The sequence below is a fragment of the Coturnix japonica genome, chromosome 2, assembly GCF_001577835.2.
Source record: "Coturnix japonica isolate 7356 chromosome 2, Coturnix japonica 2.1, whole genome shotgun sequence".
NCBI lineage: Eukaryota > Metazoa > Chordata > Aves > Galliformes > Phasianidae > Coturnix > Coturnix japonica.
In genome coordinates, this window is record NC_029517.1 from 35,865,557 (window position 1) to 35,880,689 (window position 15,133).

Genomic DNA, 15,133 nt, shown 5'->3' on the forward strand with positions numbered 1-15,133 from the left:
TGTTTGGAACATAACTATTTCATCACTGAGTAATATATTACAAGGAGTAACTAGCTATTACTGGTTCATTTGAGAAAATACTTTCAAAAGGCGCTGTGTGCCAATATTGCAAGACTAAGTATATTCTACTGTTAAAAAAAGGCATTAATGAGTGATTCGTGTGCCTCTGGTGGCGCAGTGGTTAAGGATGCCACTTTGCAACACTGGAGGCCCGGGTTCGAATCCCCCCTGTGGCGCAAGTGGTAGAAGTGCCGCTCTGCTACACAGAAGGCTCGAATCCTGGGGGTTGGACTCGATGATCTCTAAGGTCCCTTCCAACCCGCACAAGACTGTGATACTGTGATACTGTGATTCCTGGAGATGAGCATTGTAGGTTTCAATTTGTAGCTACAAAGCAATGAAATTTTCAGTACATTCGGAAAATACTACATTCTATCTTAAGTGAGTTGAAGGTTTTGAGATATAGGTATTTGATTTTTATATCCACACAACTTTGGAAGAACTGGAGATAAATATATGCTTTGACTGGACTCCTGAAGGAAAAGGCTGAACAAAATGGCTAATTAATAACAAGACCAAATTAAAAATCAAATCTTTCCAACGTTATCAGATATTTTCAGTACATGCTTCCTATGAGCAAACAGAATTACTCTGCACCCAAGCTCCAGCACTTGTAAAAATGAATTGGAAAAAAAAAAAAACCACAAACACAATAGCTTTAAATCAGTGCAGGCTGGGCAATCCCAGGCTCCCTTATCACTTCCAAAAATGACCTGCTTAGAGTAGATTGAAGCGCTTTGATAGTTCAGATAGCTGTACAATTCACATGTTCAGAGTGGTGATCACCTTCCAATTTAAGCACTTAATTTGAGAACTTCAATAATTTTAAATTGCTGTGTGCCACAGAGTGGCAGACGGAGATTGAAGTGCTACAGTATTTTAAAAACACTTTGGTGTTCTGCTTAATATTTTTATTTCAGGGATTTCAGAGAGGCTCTCTATAATCAAGCATGGAAAATGGATTGGATTTCAAGATTAATGTAGAAAAGTAAAAGACTTTATGGCTTTTCAAAATCACAGCAGAGGAAATCTTCTCTTGGGAATGTACAGCTCCTAAGTCTGTGCTTGGCCTTTCCTCTGGACCATTTGACCAATGTCCTTGTATGGGCTGTGGCAGAAAGTAGGAGAGCTAATGGCATTTCCATGGGCTCCAGTAGACTCATCTGTTCATTTACTGTGCTGAAACAGCCTGCCCGGGCTACGTTTGTTTTCAGGATGCATTTCTGTGTAGCTTAACATCTACTACTGGAGAGGCAGTTCCCACTTGTGGGTTCAGATATTTATACCTGGCTGAAGGTTTGCTCATTTATTATTTTGGTTTTACTCAGCTTCACTTTGATGTCAGGATAAATCTCTCCATGTGCTTTAAACTATCCCAACAGTCACTGACAATGTTTATTGATGAACTGCATTATGGAAGAACTGAGCTGAACTGTAAGTGGTTGCTGTGTGAATAGGAGGAGGTGCAGTGTACCACAAAGATGCTCACAGCCTATAACTCCATCTGGCTCCAGGTGTGGGCAATTTATGCGCATAGTGGGAGAATCAGACTTCAAAGATGATTCATCAGGCCCAGTTTGGAGGAGGTGCTGCCTTTGAACTGGGAAGGTGTTACTCAGTTTCCTGTAGACTGATTACTGGCAGGAACTTTTCTTCAGGTTGGAAGAGGACTGAAGCAGGAACAAGAAGCCTGAAGCCTCCAAAAGGCTTGCAAATGAAATTCCAAGGATTAGGTCTTACCTGAAGAGTCTAGGAGCAGTTCACTGTAGCTGATTCCTTATGACCTCTCATTTAGCGTTAGGAAACCAAAATTAGGTCCCGAGAGGTAAATGTGAATAGTATCTTTAATTTCCAGAAAGCTAGAATCTGGCTTACAGAGATTTTATTATTCAGGGTGCCACTTTCGATGCTAATCACTATTTGCAGGCTCATTACAGCTTCAGACTGACCTCTTCAAAGGCATGAGGGCGTATTTTCTGTTCATCTACCAGCGAAATTCAAACTCCTTTGAAAATCCCAGCTTGAAGGTATGAGGGCACAGGCCAAATGCGAGTTCTGTCATTGCTTTGCAAAAGCCTCTTTCAGTAACCGAAACTACACTGTGTGTTTCTGTTGGTGTACGTAAGTTGGACCTAAGGGATGTTATGAAATCTGACATCTGACCAAAACAGCCCAGCTGGAAGGGGCTGCTTCCCTAAGGGAGATGGTTTAAGCTGTGCTGGCCAAGCACAGTCATTCATCAGCACAGTGTGCTGAAACGCTCGCTGGTTCAAATGGGAATTTGGAAGTTCTGATGTTAAACCTATTAACATAGATGGTGTATATTCAGCATTTTGGATACAAATTTCATGTTATAAGGAAAGCTGGCCTGCTTCAATTGCAGATTATATTTCTACTAGCCAAGTACCCTGACACAAGACTTGGCCTAACACACTGTTGATATTACACAACTGAAACTCTTCTGTACACCTGATGAGGAACTCATTGGGACTTCATTGGATTTCTTCCCTCATTGTTTTTTGGTTTTTTTTTGTTAAACTTAAGCACTTTATGACACTTAAATGATGGGTAAATTACAATTTTACATTCTGCAACCCAAGCAGCAAAATTAGATTTAAATTAGCCTCTCCTTGCCCCTCCACTTGAACGAATTTATACTGTTTTAAGTACAGTAGAACAGAGTGGTGTAATTTCTTCCTTATTTATTTATTTATTTCATAAATATCAGCATGCTTTTCTTCTATCTTGAGTTTTCCAGGAACATACTTTCATACTTTTTTTTTTTTTTTTTTTTTTTTTTTTGGTGACAAGTTCCAGTAAGGATTTTTTTTTTGTTTTTTGTTTTTCCTATGTTTTAGCTCTTACAGCAATATTTCTTATAACTTGCAGAGTTAGAATCTATGAGCATGAGTTTTCCATTTCCACGCAGATGACCTCCTGAAATCCAGTGAGAAGGTGTTTAGATCTCCTTATTGCACTCAAGGGTGGCATTCACCAATTGAAGGTTACTTTTAAGGTTGTGAGAAGTTTCTTACTTCACTTTCAAAACTGTTCTGTTGCTGGAAGCAGGCTGCAAATATTTTGTGAACCACTGTGCTGGTGCTTGCAGAAAGGTGAAGCAATGTGAAAATTGACCTGGCTTTTGCATATGTATGAGCCCAGTAGTCAGCCTGGGTTGATAACTTGTCTTTGACCTAACGGGGTGTCAGAAATTGTTTAGTGCTCACTGAGGGATTTTCTGCCCAGAATAATTGCAGAGACCTGGAGATATACTCTGAAGCCTCAGATTCTATGTCTTTCAGTTTTGGGGGTGAAATCTGAATTGATGAATGAGATTATGTTAAAATCTAATTTGAGAGGCTTGGGAATGTAGGGAGGAATGCCATTTCCCCCCACTTTGTTTCCCCAGATGAGTGTCTAAGGGGACTGAGAAGATGGAAAAATGTGGAATAATGGTGCTACTTCCTTGATGGCTTTTGCCTAGAAATGGAGACAGACAAAAGCAAATTTGTGTTAGTTTGAGTTGATTTATTAGCTAGTGCTTGGGAGGCAGCCAGGCTTCTTTCTTGGTTTTATTTATGGAAGAATCAGTAATCTCTATATAGTCCCTGAATTTCTGCAGCTTTCCTCTAATGCTTAAATTTGAATTGTATTTTGTCCAATTACAAACTTTCATTTATTGTGTTGCTTCTCTATTAATAATTTTTCTTGTGTTCATTTACCTGTTCAAATCCTTTTCATTGAAAAATGCTGCCTATTCTTGATGCTCAAGTTATTTGTTCTGGGAAGTCCTGTAGTCCCCTGTAGTCAATGACTGAGAATAAACTGTGACTAAACAAAGTGTTATTTTATATAAGAATATTATATTGACTTTTATAAGTGGTGTCACATCACTGTTCAATTTTGATGCCATATCCATGACCCTGAACAAAAGTAGACGTAAATGACTACCCCTCTGGTCAGCACTCTTATGTGCCTGAAGTGGAAAGATTTGCCTGTTATGGGGGAAAATAACAGTATCTTTACAAAAAAATAAAATAAAATAAAATAAAATAAAATAAAATAAAATAAAATAAAATAAAATAAAATAAAATAAAAAATATATACTTTTTTGCACAAATTTATTACCTCTATTATGTTTCCAAGTTCATTAGCCTCATCTTCTATAAAAAAAACATTCAACATCTATCCTGTAAAGCAGCCTTTTAACTGTAGGATCCTTGTTTGACTTTCTCAACAAATCATGACAAGTGTGTTGCTGTCATGACAAAATTGCACCTCTGTACACCCATAGTTCTGTCCTTCCACAGCTGGAAGAAATACTTGGGGTTTTCCTGGGGATGTGACTTTGTCATGGAAACTGCACTCCCTACTAGTGAAATTGTGAACATTTTCAATTTCCTCATGGGAAGAAGGAGAATAAAATTAATTCCAAGGCTGAAAATGTTGAATGGCATTCCCAGACTCACTGGTGGTTTATATAACGGAATCTGTCACTTCAGAAAATTCATAACCCAATCTCTCTTCATCGTACAAGCAGTCTTATAATTTAACAGCATAAGAAAATTCAAGAATACCAATGTGGACACCCCTGTGTTTCACTGCAGGAAAGAATTACAGCAGAGTTCTCAAGAATTCTATTGTGCGGGAATACCAATGGCATATAAAATGCTGGTATTCAACTCACTAATATGCCTTTCTTTTACACTATGACTCAATTGAGTGAGGGAAAAATACCCAAAGAAAAATGTGCTGTATTTTGATTATTACAAAATCATAGCTATGTTTTCCATCAAAATAGTTTCAGTAAGTGTATACCACAAAATCACAGAAAATACTGCTCCTATAAATATGGATAGCAGCACAAGAGGTGGCCCAGTCAGCATGAAGAATAAAGGGTTTTACTGGCAAAAGGCTGGTATTTTGAATACTCATAATTTATTTACTCTACCTATCTTAAAATTTCAACCCATCAATTATACATGAAACTGAATACCATAGTACAGGAGGGGACTAAAAGGCAAGTATTCATTTCCAGCTTTAACATCGTACTTCTTAAACAAGTCCCACTCCTTAACATATTGGTAGGGCAGATGGATAAGTGTTGGTAGATAAGAGATTTATAGCTTGGCATTATTTAACTTCTTTGTAATTTGCTTTTACTAGTGCCCTTGAGACACATTTTTTTCAGAAAGTCTGATTTTTCTACATTTATTCTTCTAATGGCATATTGAGAGTTGTTAAGGAAATTAAAGTCCCATTTCAGGCCTCAGTTCAACAAAGCATTTAAGTAATGCTTAACTTAAAGTACATCTTAAACCAAATTCCGTTTAACAAAGGCAAAAAGAGCAATCCTCAGAGGGATTTCTCCACATGTTTAAAGTTGAAAGCATTTTACTATTGTTATTATTATTTTGGGTTTTTTGTTAGTTTGTTTGGAGTTGTTTGTTTGTTTGTTTGTTGTTGTAGTTAGATGTGATACTTGCATCACAGAGTCAAGAGGCTTCTTATAGAAAGAAGATATCTCTTGTTAGTGAGATCTTCCAAGAGATATGGTGAAGAAGGCAAGAAACTTTGGTCAAATTTTAGAACAGAATATAGAATAACCTGGATTTACCATGCTTAGGGGAACTGTTGTGGTATGAAAAGAAAAAAAGGGAGAGAAGGGGAGGGGGTGGGAGAGGAGGAGAGGGGAGTGGAGAGGAGAGGAGGGGAAGGGAAAGGAAAGGAAGGGAAGGGACAAGATATTCTGCAATAAAGAAGAGCTGTATCTCAACTCTGGAACTTAGTGTGCAAACAGACATATTCCCCTGAGACTTAGTGACACTGGACTCTTCTTGCTGAAGAGCTGAAAAAAAACACTTGACTAAACAGGAGCTGAGAGACTCCCAATCAAGGTGGCATCTAAATCCCTTTTATCTTTCTGACACTGATAATATTCTTTGTAATGTTATCTTTGCTACCTGTTCCAGAGGAATTTTAGGGTGCTAGACTGACAGTTAATGACCGATTTAAAAAATTTGTCTAGTACCATTCCAGGTTCTGCTAAAGGACTTGAGAAGTTTTGATATCTCTCTGTCAGGCTGGTATTGTGGAGCATGATTTATATCTCTGTATCTCCTCAGCATATTGCATGATATACCTTCCAGCTTTCAAAGCAAAGCACTGCCAAAAACATTTGAATCCACTTTACCTTACCCAATAATTAGAAGCTGTTATTTGTACCAGCAAAAACAGTTACAGTTTTTTTTGTTTTTTTTTTTTTTTTTTCTCATATGGATAATCTCCTGACAAAAGTTCATAGTTTGCATTCATATTCATCAGGAAAATACCTGGTAGCTTTGTACTTTGCAGTTTAGAGTGATACAAGATAAAAATCCACAAGATTACTTTTGAAGACCATCAGAAGATCAATTGTAAGGGAAAGTATTTTTCTAGCTAAATAAGCTAATTTTCCTACTAGTTCAGGAAAGCTACAAGTAAAATAAAGATATACACCAAGTATAAAAGTCCAACGAGGACAACAAAAGCATTTTTCTACTCACTATTTTCCATCATTAGGGAGAATGAAATATCTTTAAAATGCAAGTGATAGAAGCTCAGGCCTGCAAACTGGTCACGTTTCCAAAGGACCATGTAGAGAAACCTCAGACTCTGTAGCTTCGTTAATTAATTATTATTAATAAATAAGTATTTCAGCATGTGAATGAAAGTTTTTAGCATCCTTACAGAAAATGTATGAATGAGCCAGCAGAGTCCAAACAAATTTACATCAATATGTGTCTAGAGATAAAAAGAGATACTCTTTTTTTTTTATGTAGTAGCAAATTGTTATTAAGTAGAATAAAGTTGCTACGAGATTGATATGAAACTGCACGGTCCATTTCACCATGTTTTTAGTTTAGCTTCAAGACACAACCTCATTTGGGTACTTTTATTAAGTTTGTCTGAAGAGGGCAGCCTTTCCTAAAGCACTTGGAATTTCTTAATTTGGTGAGGTTGCTGTGTGCTGAACAAATTGACAAAGGGCATGTTTACAGTCCCGAGCTTGCCTCTCATTCTTGCTTATGTTTTCCTTGAAATGTCTTTCTGCTTATATTTATCAGCCAACTCAAAACAATATTACTATATTAGATATTTGACGTACCTGATAAATATATTCAGTTTTCACTTATTCTAAATGAATGGGGAATTGCTGTAAGATTTCCAGAAAGATATTTAAACAGAAGTTTTTAGGACATTTCTGAAAACGTGGGTGATGCTTATTCATTCTGCAGTCTGGAAATAAGTGCTTTGAGTTCTAAGTCTGTATGTGAATACAGCAGGGAAATATTCTCCCCTTTCTATTGGGAGTTCTCTTTATCTTTCACTCTCCCAATCCTGAGCTATTCTTTAGGCTTCAGAAAAAAGCATTACACTGAAAGTAGGTGGAGTGATGTTACTTTTATTTTGTGCTTTAATCATAAGGAAACATAAAAATAAAATAAAAAATATTTTATATTTTTATATGCAATTACATGCATAACAGTGTAACCAGGAAAGATGAATGGCTACTCCACATTAAGCAATTAGACTGATAGATTTAAGGACTTTTAGAAGAATTTATTGCCATGGTGTGCCTCAATCATGGTGCAGGGAGGGGCATCTGAAGAGGCAGGAATGATATATTTTCTCAGTTATTGCTGTTCTAGCCACTGTGTCGCATCTCTCCTACCACACTGACAGGCATGTCGGAATGCCTGTCTCACCTTGTGATTTAGATTGTATGATGGGCCTGTGGGAGCGTGAGTACAGGCGGAACTTGAGGAGTGTGTGCAGGGATTCAGATGGGGAGGAGAGCCTAAAGATTTGTGCTTGTGGAAGGGGAAGGTTGGTGGAGACAAGAGGGGTAGGATCTCACACCTTTTGTATAAACTAGCATGTTGTTTGTGGAAGAATGTGTCTAAATTACTAGGCTGTCTGTACAAGAGTCATGCCCAACACATTGCTTTGGCAATAACTATGGTGATGTGGATCCTTTGCAAAACTGTATTCTCTGTAGAAAACTTGCAATGATATGAAAGTGCTTTATGTGCCCAAGAACCCAGAAAGTTTGCTACAGTGGCTGATAGATAGTAAACCATGTACTTCACAGTCATAGCAGCTGACACCTGTGGCAGACATATTGTGCTAACTCTTACTACCATTAAAATACATTATAAAGTCACCTTTTCTTATTTGCCAGCTTCTTAGGTCAGTTGCTGTTTGTAAAATATCAGTACTGATTTAAATTCAAATGATCCTTTTTGTACTTGTTGTCTTTTTGATCTTTTTAGGAAAATGAGTGCAAAACCAAATTTCTGCACTGTCACAAGAGTCAAAGTAGCAAACAACTGTGTTTTGCCTTTCCACAAAGCTGTACTACAATTTAATGCAGCCAGACATTTGTTCTACCAAACTCATCACAGTCGTGTGACGAAAGCTTGCTCAAGTTCATATTGTTACGCAGCCATTTACCTAGTTGCATATTTCTTGAATTTGTCTTCCCATGTCTCCTGAGAGTCTGTGAACAATCTTTTCCTCCCACCTCATCCCTTCTGCAGCAGTTACTTGCTCTGAAGTCAGTGTGGTCTGCCTCGTCTCCTTCCAACCTGAGACTCTCCCAAGGAGTGGACCACTCTGAAAAATATGAGTCTAGCTCCTCATCCTGCCTGATTGTTCTATTGCTATGAAGCACAGCAGGAATTTCATTGCCTCCCTATTTAAAATGTACTCAACTTTTAACACATCACAAATGTAGCTGCATACTTTTAATGCGGTCTTAAAGATGTCAGATACCCTTCCTGCAGCCCAAAGACAAACTAGCATGTTCTTCCTAAATCCTCTAAGAAATTACACCTTAATTGTGTTTATATCACTGTTTTCTCTTGAGACAACATCTAACTGAAATTGATTGCTTGTTTTTGTTTTTTTGTGAGCAATCTTGGAAGCGAACATCATGGTGTTTGCCAGACACCAATATTCACCGTCTTTCTCTGTTTCATCTGCTTAATAATCACATGTCTGTAAAAGTTATGAAAGATGGATTTCTGAGGTTGTAATGAGAATAAATACACAGTAATTCCTGCATTTCCAATACGGATATATTCTCTTTCCAGTTCTTTGGAATATGTTTGAAATTAGTTTACAAAATGTTGGACTAAGCGTTTTGCTTATTGCTTCCTGGTCTTAATAATTGAGCTGGAATTGCAAGCATTTTTTTTCTGAACATCTAATTACCTTTTGAATGCTTTAAAAATTTGATTCTTAAGAGAATGACTCATTTATCTAGAAAATGGCCTTTTGTTGCTCACTTTTACCTACCTCACCATTAAAGAGATCATTAGAGTACCTCCTCCACCTTCCTATGGTTACACTGTTTGCAAATAGAGGTTGTTTGAAAATAAATGATAAAAATTAATTAAATTTTTAATCTCCACTGAACCTTCATGATTCATAACCTTGCCTTCCAATACTAAAGTACATATGAAATATTCCTATTAAAACATCTGCTGTCTGCCTGCTTCTACTTCAATTTCTGCAGTGCTATCTTTTGTGTCCTTTTGTCAAGGCTATTGTCTGTTTTAACTTCACTGTAATCTTTAATGTAAGCTTGATTCTGAATTCTTTGATGAGTGTTATTAAGAGAAGGAAAGACACACATCTTTATGAAATCATTCATTGTTTTGTATTTCAGGTTGTTGTAATATTTTTGATTACTCTGTATTTTATCTCTGAATGTTTTCTACTTAACTGTCAGTCTTCTTTTTGTCCACTTCAATCATTTTTAACACCTCAAACTTAATATCCTCAGATTCTGGGTCACTTTTAATATTTTTGTCTGAATTTTTGATGGAACAAATATCTATCAGAAGTCATGTTGGAAAAGAACAGCTCTCATTACAACAAGATTCTTTTGGGCTCCTGTTTCAAATCAACATAGAACTGTAAGGCTAATAAACAGACCTATGCAAACTTTTGAAGACAGTCGCATCTTCCAGTCTCACAAAACTAATTCCATTCTACTGTCTGCCATAACCAAAACTGTCTTTTAAAATAGTTTTTTATTTAGTTGAGAAAAAAAGTGAGAGACTGGGGGACATGAAGGCTGTTATATGTTCCTTCAAGTTCCTCTGATGAGAGCACAGTTTATATTTCATTATGTATTCTTTCAATATGAGTAAATATTCTGATAATATCACCACTGTCAGGCTCCCTGACTGATTGCTTGGAGTTACTGACAGAGAATGTAACATTATTCAACATAATAAGATATTTCATACCTTGCAGGTTTTTTTTTTCTCTTTTTTTTTTTTCCCGAAAAACAACTCTTACCTTTTAAAAATAAAATTTCATTTTTATCTCTCTCATGTCTGTGATGTAATCCCATACTTTCCATGTAGTATTTAGGATAATTCTTGACCTCAAATTATCAAACATTTCCGTATTTTAGTTTTTCTCATCTTTCTCACTCAGCTGAGATGATTTTCCCCTCCTTATCTTTCTGTGTATTCCCAGGTCTTGTGGCTTTCTTACTATTTTTTAATTCTACATTTTATGGGATAAGAATGCCAACTTTATGTTAACTCCATCTGGAAGACTTGAAGGCTGTTCCTTGATGTCATTGCAGCTTATCTTCAAACTCTCTGGCTTTGGGAGAAAGTGCTGACTACACAGTTAATAATGGTGTAGAATCCTTAAGGAGATAGAAAGTTTTTCCCCATATTCAAATTCCTAAGTACAGAGTCGCTGTCACTGATTGTAACTGTTGTTCAGATTGTTTGTGATTCATTTAAATGACAGTATTTTTCCAATACAAATGAGAATGAACAAGGAATTAATGGCTTCAATATTTTTGGCTAGAGCTTGACCAGCCTTTTCTTCTAATTGAAGTGTGTAGCACATTCTCTAACACTTTTTTTGCTTTATGGATTGTCATGGTATATGACATACATATATGTGATGTACATATGACATATATGAAAGGCTTGTGGACTTTATCCCCATTTAAAGATATATTTTGAAATTTCAAATACTTTCATTACTAATTTTAACAGTCATAATGGACATGAATGATGATGAGGCAAAGCTGTTTTACTGATCACAAAACTTTTGATAGGTAAGTGTAAATTGTGCAGAGAAGATATTTTCATCCCTTGCTTTTTCTGGACATTTTTTTTTTTTCTTTGAGTGTGCCAAAATATCTATATTAAATTGATGAGAAAGAGAAAAAAGGAGAATCACAGTGCTGTGACAAGCTCTACATCCTGGTTAAGAGACCATGTCAAATCACTAAACCCAGAGATAGATGAATTGTATTACTTTTGGCAATTGCACCTCAACAGTTATGACGTCTCCATGTTGATAACCAAGAGTAGAGAGTGGATATAAAATGCAAGTGAGTACTTTGAGTGAGTGCCTGAGTTCCTATAAAAATGTCCACTGAATGCATTTGCTTCATCAAAGTCCAAACCCTCAAGTTCACAGAGATATACTCCTATGGTTGACAGCTCAGTCAATATCTCTCCTGCTCTGCCTTTTCCTGTCATAACATCGATTTCTTTAAGCTAAAGGAAGTAATCCCTGATGACATTGTGCAACAAAGTTAAGCAAAGATTTTTTTTCTCCACTGCCCTCTTTTTCAAATACAACTTTCAAATATGCTTCATTTACAAGTTATAAACTTTACATCTCACAGATCTGTTATGTGTTGCATTCTGAACACTCTTTCCATATCAACTGCTTTTCTAGTGCCTTTTCTTGGTATTACACTTTTACTGGCCAATGTATTTGATGATTCTTCTGCTTCATCTCATCACCACAAAACAATTGTGGCACTTTGATTTGTGCTTTTCACTCTGCTGCCAAGCTAGCTGAGACGTGCACTGTGCCCTCTTTATGTTGAAGAGAAGGCAATATTGTCATACCACACGCTGTCATTCTACTATGGTCAACACCTCTACTTTTCATTGTGTCCCAGCCCTCTAACCAGCAATGTTTGCCAGAGAGTTGCAAAAACTGCTGCATAGCTGTGATGGGATGATGTTCCCATTATTAATCTGATTAGCAAACTTTTCCTGTCTTCACGTTTCTAACAATAAATAAATAAACAAATATCTGGAATGTCACTGTAGTAAGCACGATACAAAGCAGGAAGTTTTTTAGGGTGTTGTGAAGTTGGTTTTTTTTTTTTTTAATCAATATAATAATTATTTTTTAATGTGAAGAACAACAACATGAAAATTAATCCTAATTTTCTGGTATTGAAGAAGCTATGGATCTTTGAAGTATTTTCTATTTGTTTATGTTCACAATGGTGTTAGATATGAATTTCCAGTGCAATATTGGTAGTGCTGAAAAATAGAATGAGGTTTTGAAGGGAGAAAAGAATCATGTATATTTATGGTACGGGAGTAAAAATAGCTTCATGGGTGACTGGCACATCTGTAATGAGCAAGCTTCAGTGGGGTTTGTCTCCCCATGGAGCCAGGTGTGATAGCAGATCAGAAGCACAGAGAGACTCTTTCCACTGAGCTGACTCCTCTGATCTGCTGAGATGGCATTTGTAAGGAAGGGACTGTGAAGGATTTAGTATCTTTATGTGTGAGGGGTCCTACCCCACAAAGAGCATCAACAAAGCCTAAGAGTGTCTGGAGCCAGACCAGGGGCAAGGTTTGATTGATTTGTAGGCATGAAGTCTATGTTATTTCAAGAGATATAGCTGTTTCCAGTTTCAGACCACTAAGTACTGTTTTTGATCAGATAGATAGAATCAGTCAGGTTGTCACCTTTGCTATTTAACTTGCACTATTAATTAATAATTTACCATTTTCTATTCTGCATTACTGTGGGAAAATCTCAATAAATAAAAACAGATAAAACACAGTACTTTAAAAACAATCCCTTCCCTCTCAGTCTGCTGTAGTTGACAGCAAAAGGACTTCATCTGCTACTTGCTTCTGTAGAGTAATAAAGGACAATACAGTCATTTATAGTATGAGAGGTTAATACTTTTCATTTTGCTTCTGTTTCTATTCATGCTCTCTCACTATTCATATCTCTCATATTCATGCTCCTGCAGAGAAACGACAAATAAACAAATGAGCCCAACAGCCTGTGTCTGTCAGTAAGCAAGAGCTGAATATAGGTCCTTTTTAACAAAGCCTACTGATTCCACTGTTCAAAATATGTGCAAACCTCTATGAAAATAAGCTTGTTTAAATAAAGCTTCACAAACAGCACTTTGGGGAATTAAAATGTTATAGTTGTCTGAATTTACTATTGCTTTGTTCAGCAAGTAGAATTTTTGAATTTAAGGAAAAATAAGTAAATTCTATAGCAAACAATAAGACACAGGGCAAGATACATCCTAAGTCTGATGAACAGCTTGATACTGAAGTCTTTATAGAAGCTACATTTCCAGTAAAGCCAATAAGCAAGTCAACAGCTGAGTGCTAGCAAGATGTTAGGCCAGTGTTCTGCTTTTCTTTCCTAGTTTTGAAATTTAGCCTTACAGTTAAACTCTTCTCAACTGGGTGAAAAGAACTTATGGACTCCATGTATCCTGGCTTGCACTGCACAGAGTCATTAATTACCTCAACTTAAAATAGGAATAATAATGTAACATATGATTTCAGGAGCTGTCCTGTTGAGCCCTACTAAGATTTGCCAGTATTCAACTAACAGTTTCTTTCTAGCTTTTGTGCAATGTGTTCAGTAGCACAAACATTCTGAGAAAGCAGTTTTCCTGAGAATTGTTTGTAAAGGCAGCAGTTTTGCACATCCGCTACATCATTTTCTCTTCTTTTATCTGTGCCGCTTCATTGCTATGAAAAGTGCTTTGTTTCTTCTCTCCCTGGGATTTGGGGGCAGCCTGGCGTTTCATCAGCGCTCCTGGTGTTCAGGCTTGGATCCATCTATGTGCTTGCAGAACGTGTTGCACCTGAAAGGAAGCCCCCAGCAGATTTCCTGCTTTTGGGCAGACTACTGCCTGAAAGGCTACAGCAGCATGCAGCACACTACCTCATCTCACTTTTCATTTTTTTCCCCATAACTCCCATCTCAGATGCCAAAAGCCATATGTCTAAGTATCATCTTTATTGCTTTCAGAAGTACAGTCTGCTGTGAAAGCTATCTCAGGTTTCTGAAGTTTTCAGCAGAAGCTTGTTGGTCTTGTAGAGCGACTGGTGGTCACCTGCATCTGTGCAAGTTTACCCCCTTCTCGGGTTAGGGGAATTAGGAGGGGAGGTGAGAACATTAGAACAGCTTGGACAAGCGGGTGATTAGAACCATCAACTTAATTAGTTTTTAATAGCTAGGGAGGGGAGCACTTTTTGTTCCTGTGTGTAGCTGAGAGAATGTTTGTGGGAGCAGGAGGGAGCTGGAAAGGTCTGGCTGTAAAATTAGTTTAGTGTAGGGACTTTCTGGAAGTCCTGGGAGAGTGGATTGCAGCATGATTTAGATGTTTCAAATGATGCTGTCAGGGAGCACTACAAGACCAGAGAGCAGGTTTATGAGCAGGAAGTCTTTAAATATTCTACATGTGTTTTCTTTGTTTCTTGAAAGGGAGAGTGGTGAGGAAGATGGTTTTCCCTGAAGTAAAGGAAGAGGTTTAAGGGGCTAAGTGCAGCTAGGCTCTCCCTGTTAAAGTGCCTTGTGAAAACGTTATGCCTTGAGGTCTCCTTTATAGTACATGCTGCATGCAGAAGCTATTTAACCAGCAGAGCTTATGCTGCAGCTTCTGATCTTGGCTGCTAGGCATGAATGGCCAAGCTCCTAGAGGTATGTGGCTGGCTAATCCCTGCTGGTTTTAGGGAGGCAGGAGTGTGTGTGTGCACATGCTTAGAGGTCGTTCATGTGTATGAATGTGTAATACATTTTGTCACCTGTTTCAGAAGTTCTAACACCTGAGACAGCCTGAGGGTATTGTCTGGCCTTAAAGCTTTTCCTATAGTCTGATAAAGCTTGGAGAGAAGTGCAGAGTGAAACATTTCCCAGACTTTTCACTATTCTGTTCAAAATAATCTCATATGGAAGTTTGGGAAGGGGAAAGGGG

At 37.3% G+C, this 15,133-nt stretch overlaps 1 protein-coding gene across 5 annotated transcripts in view; it reads left to right on the top strand.

The window, feature by feature from the left end:
• RBMS3 (RNA binding motif single stranded interacting protein 3) overlaps positions 1-15,133 on the top strand; it is a 689,820-nt gene that overhangs the window by 81,511 nt on the left and 593,176 nt on the right. The window lies entirely within an intron of this gene.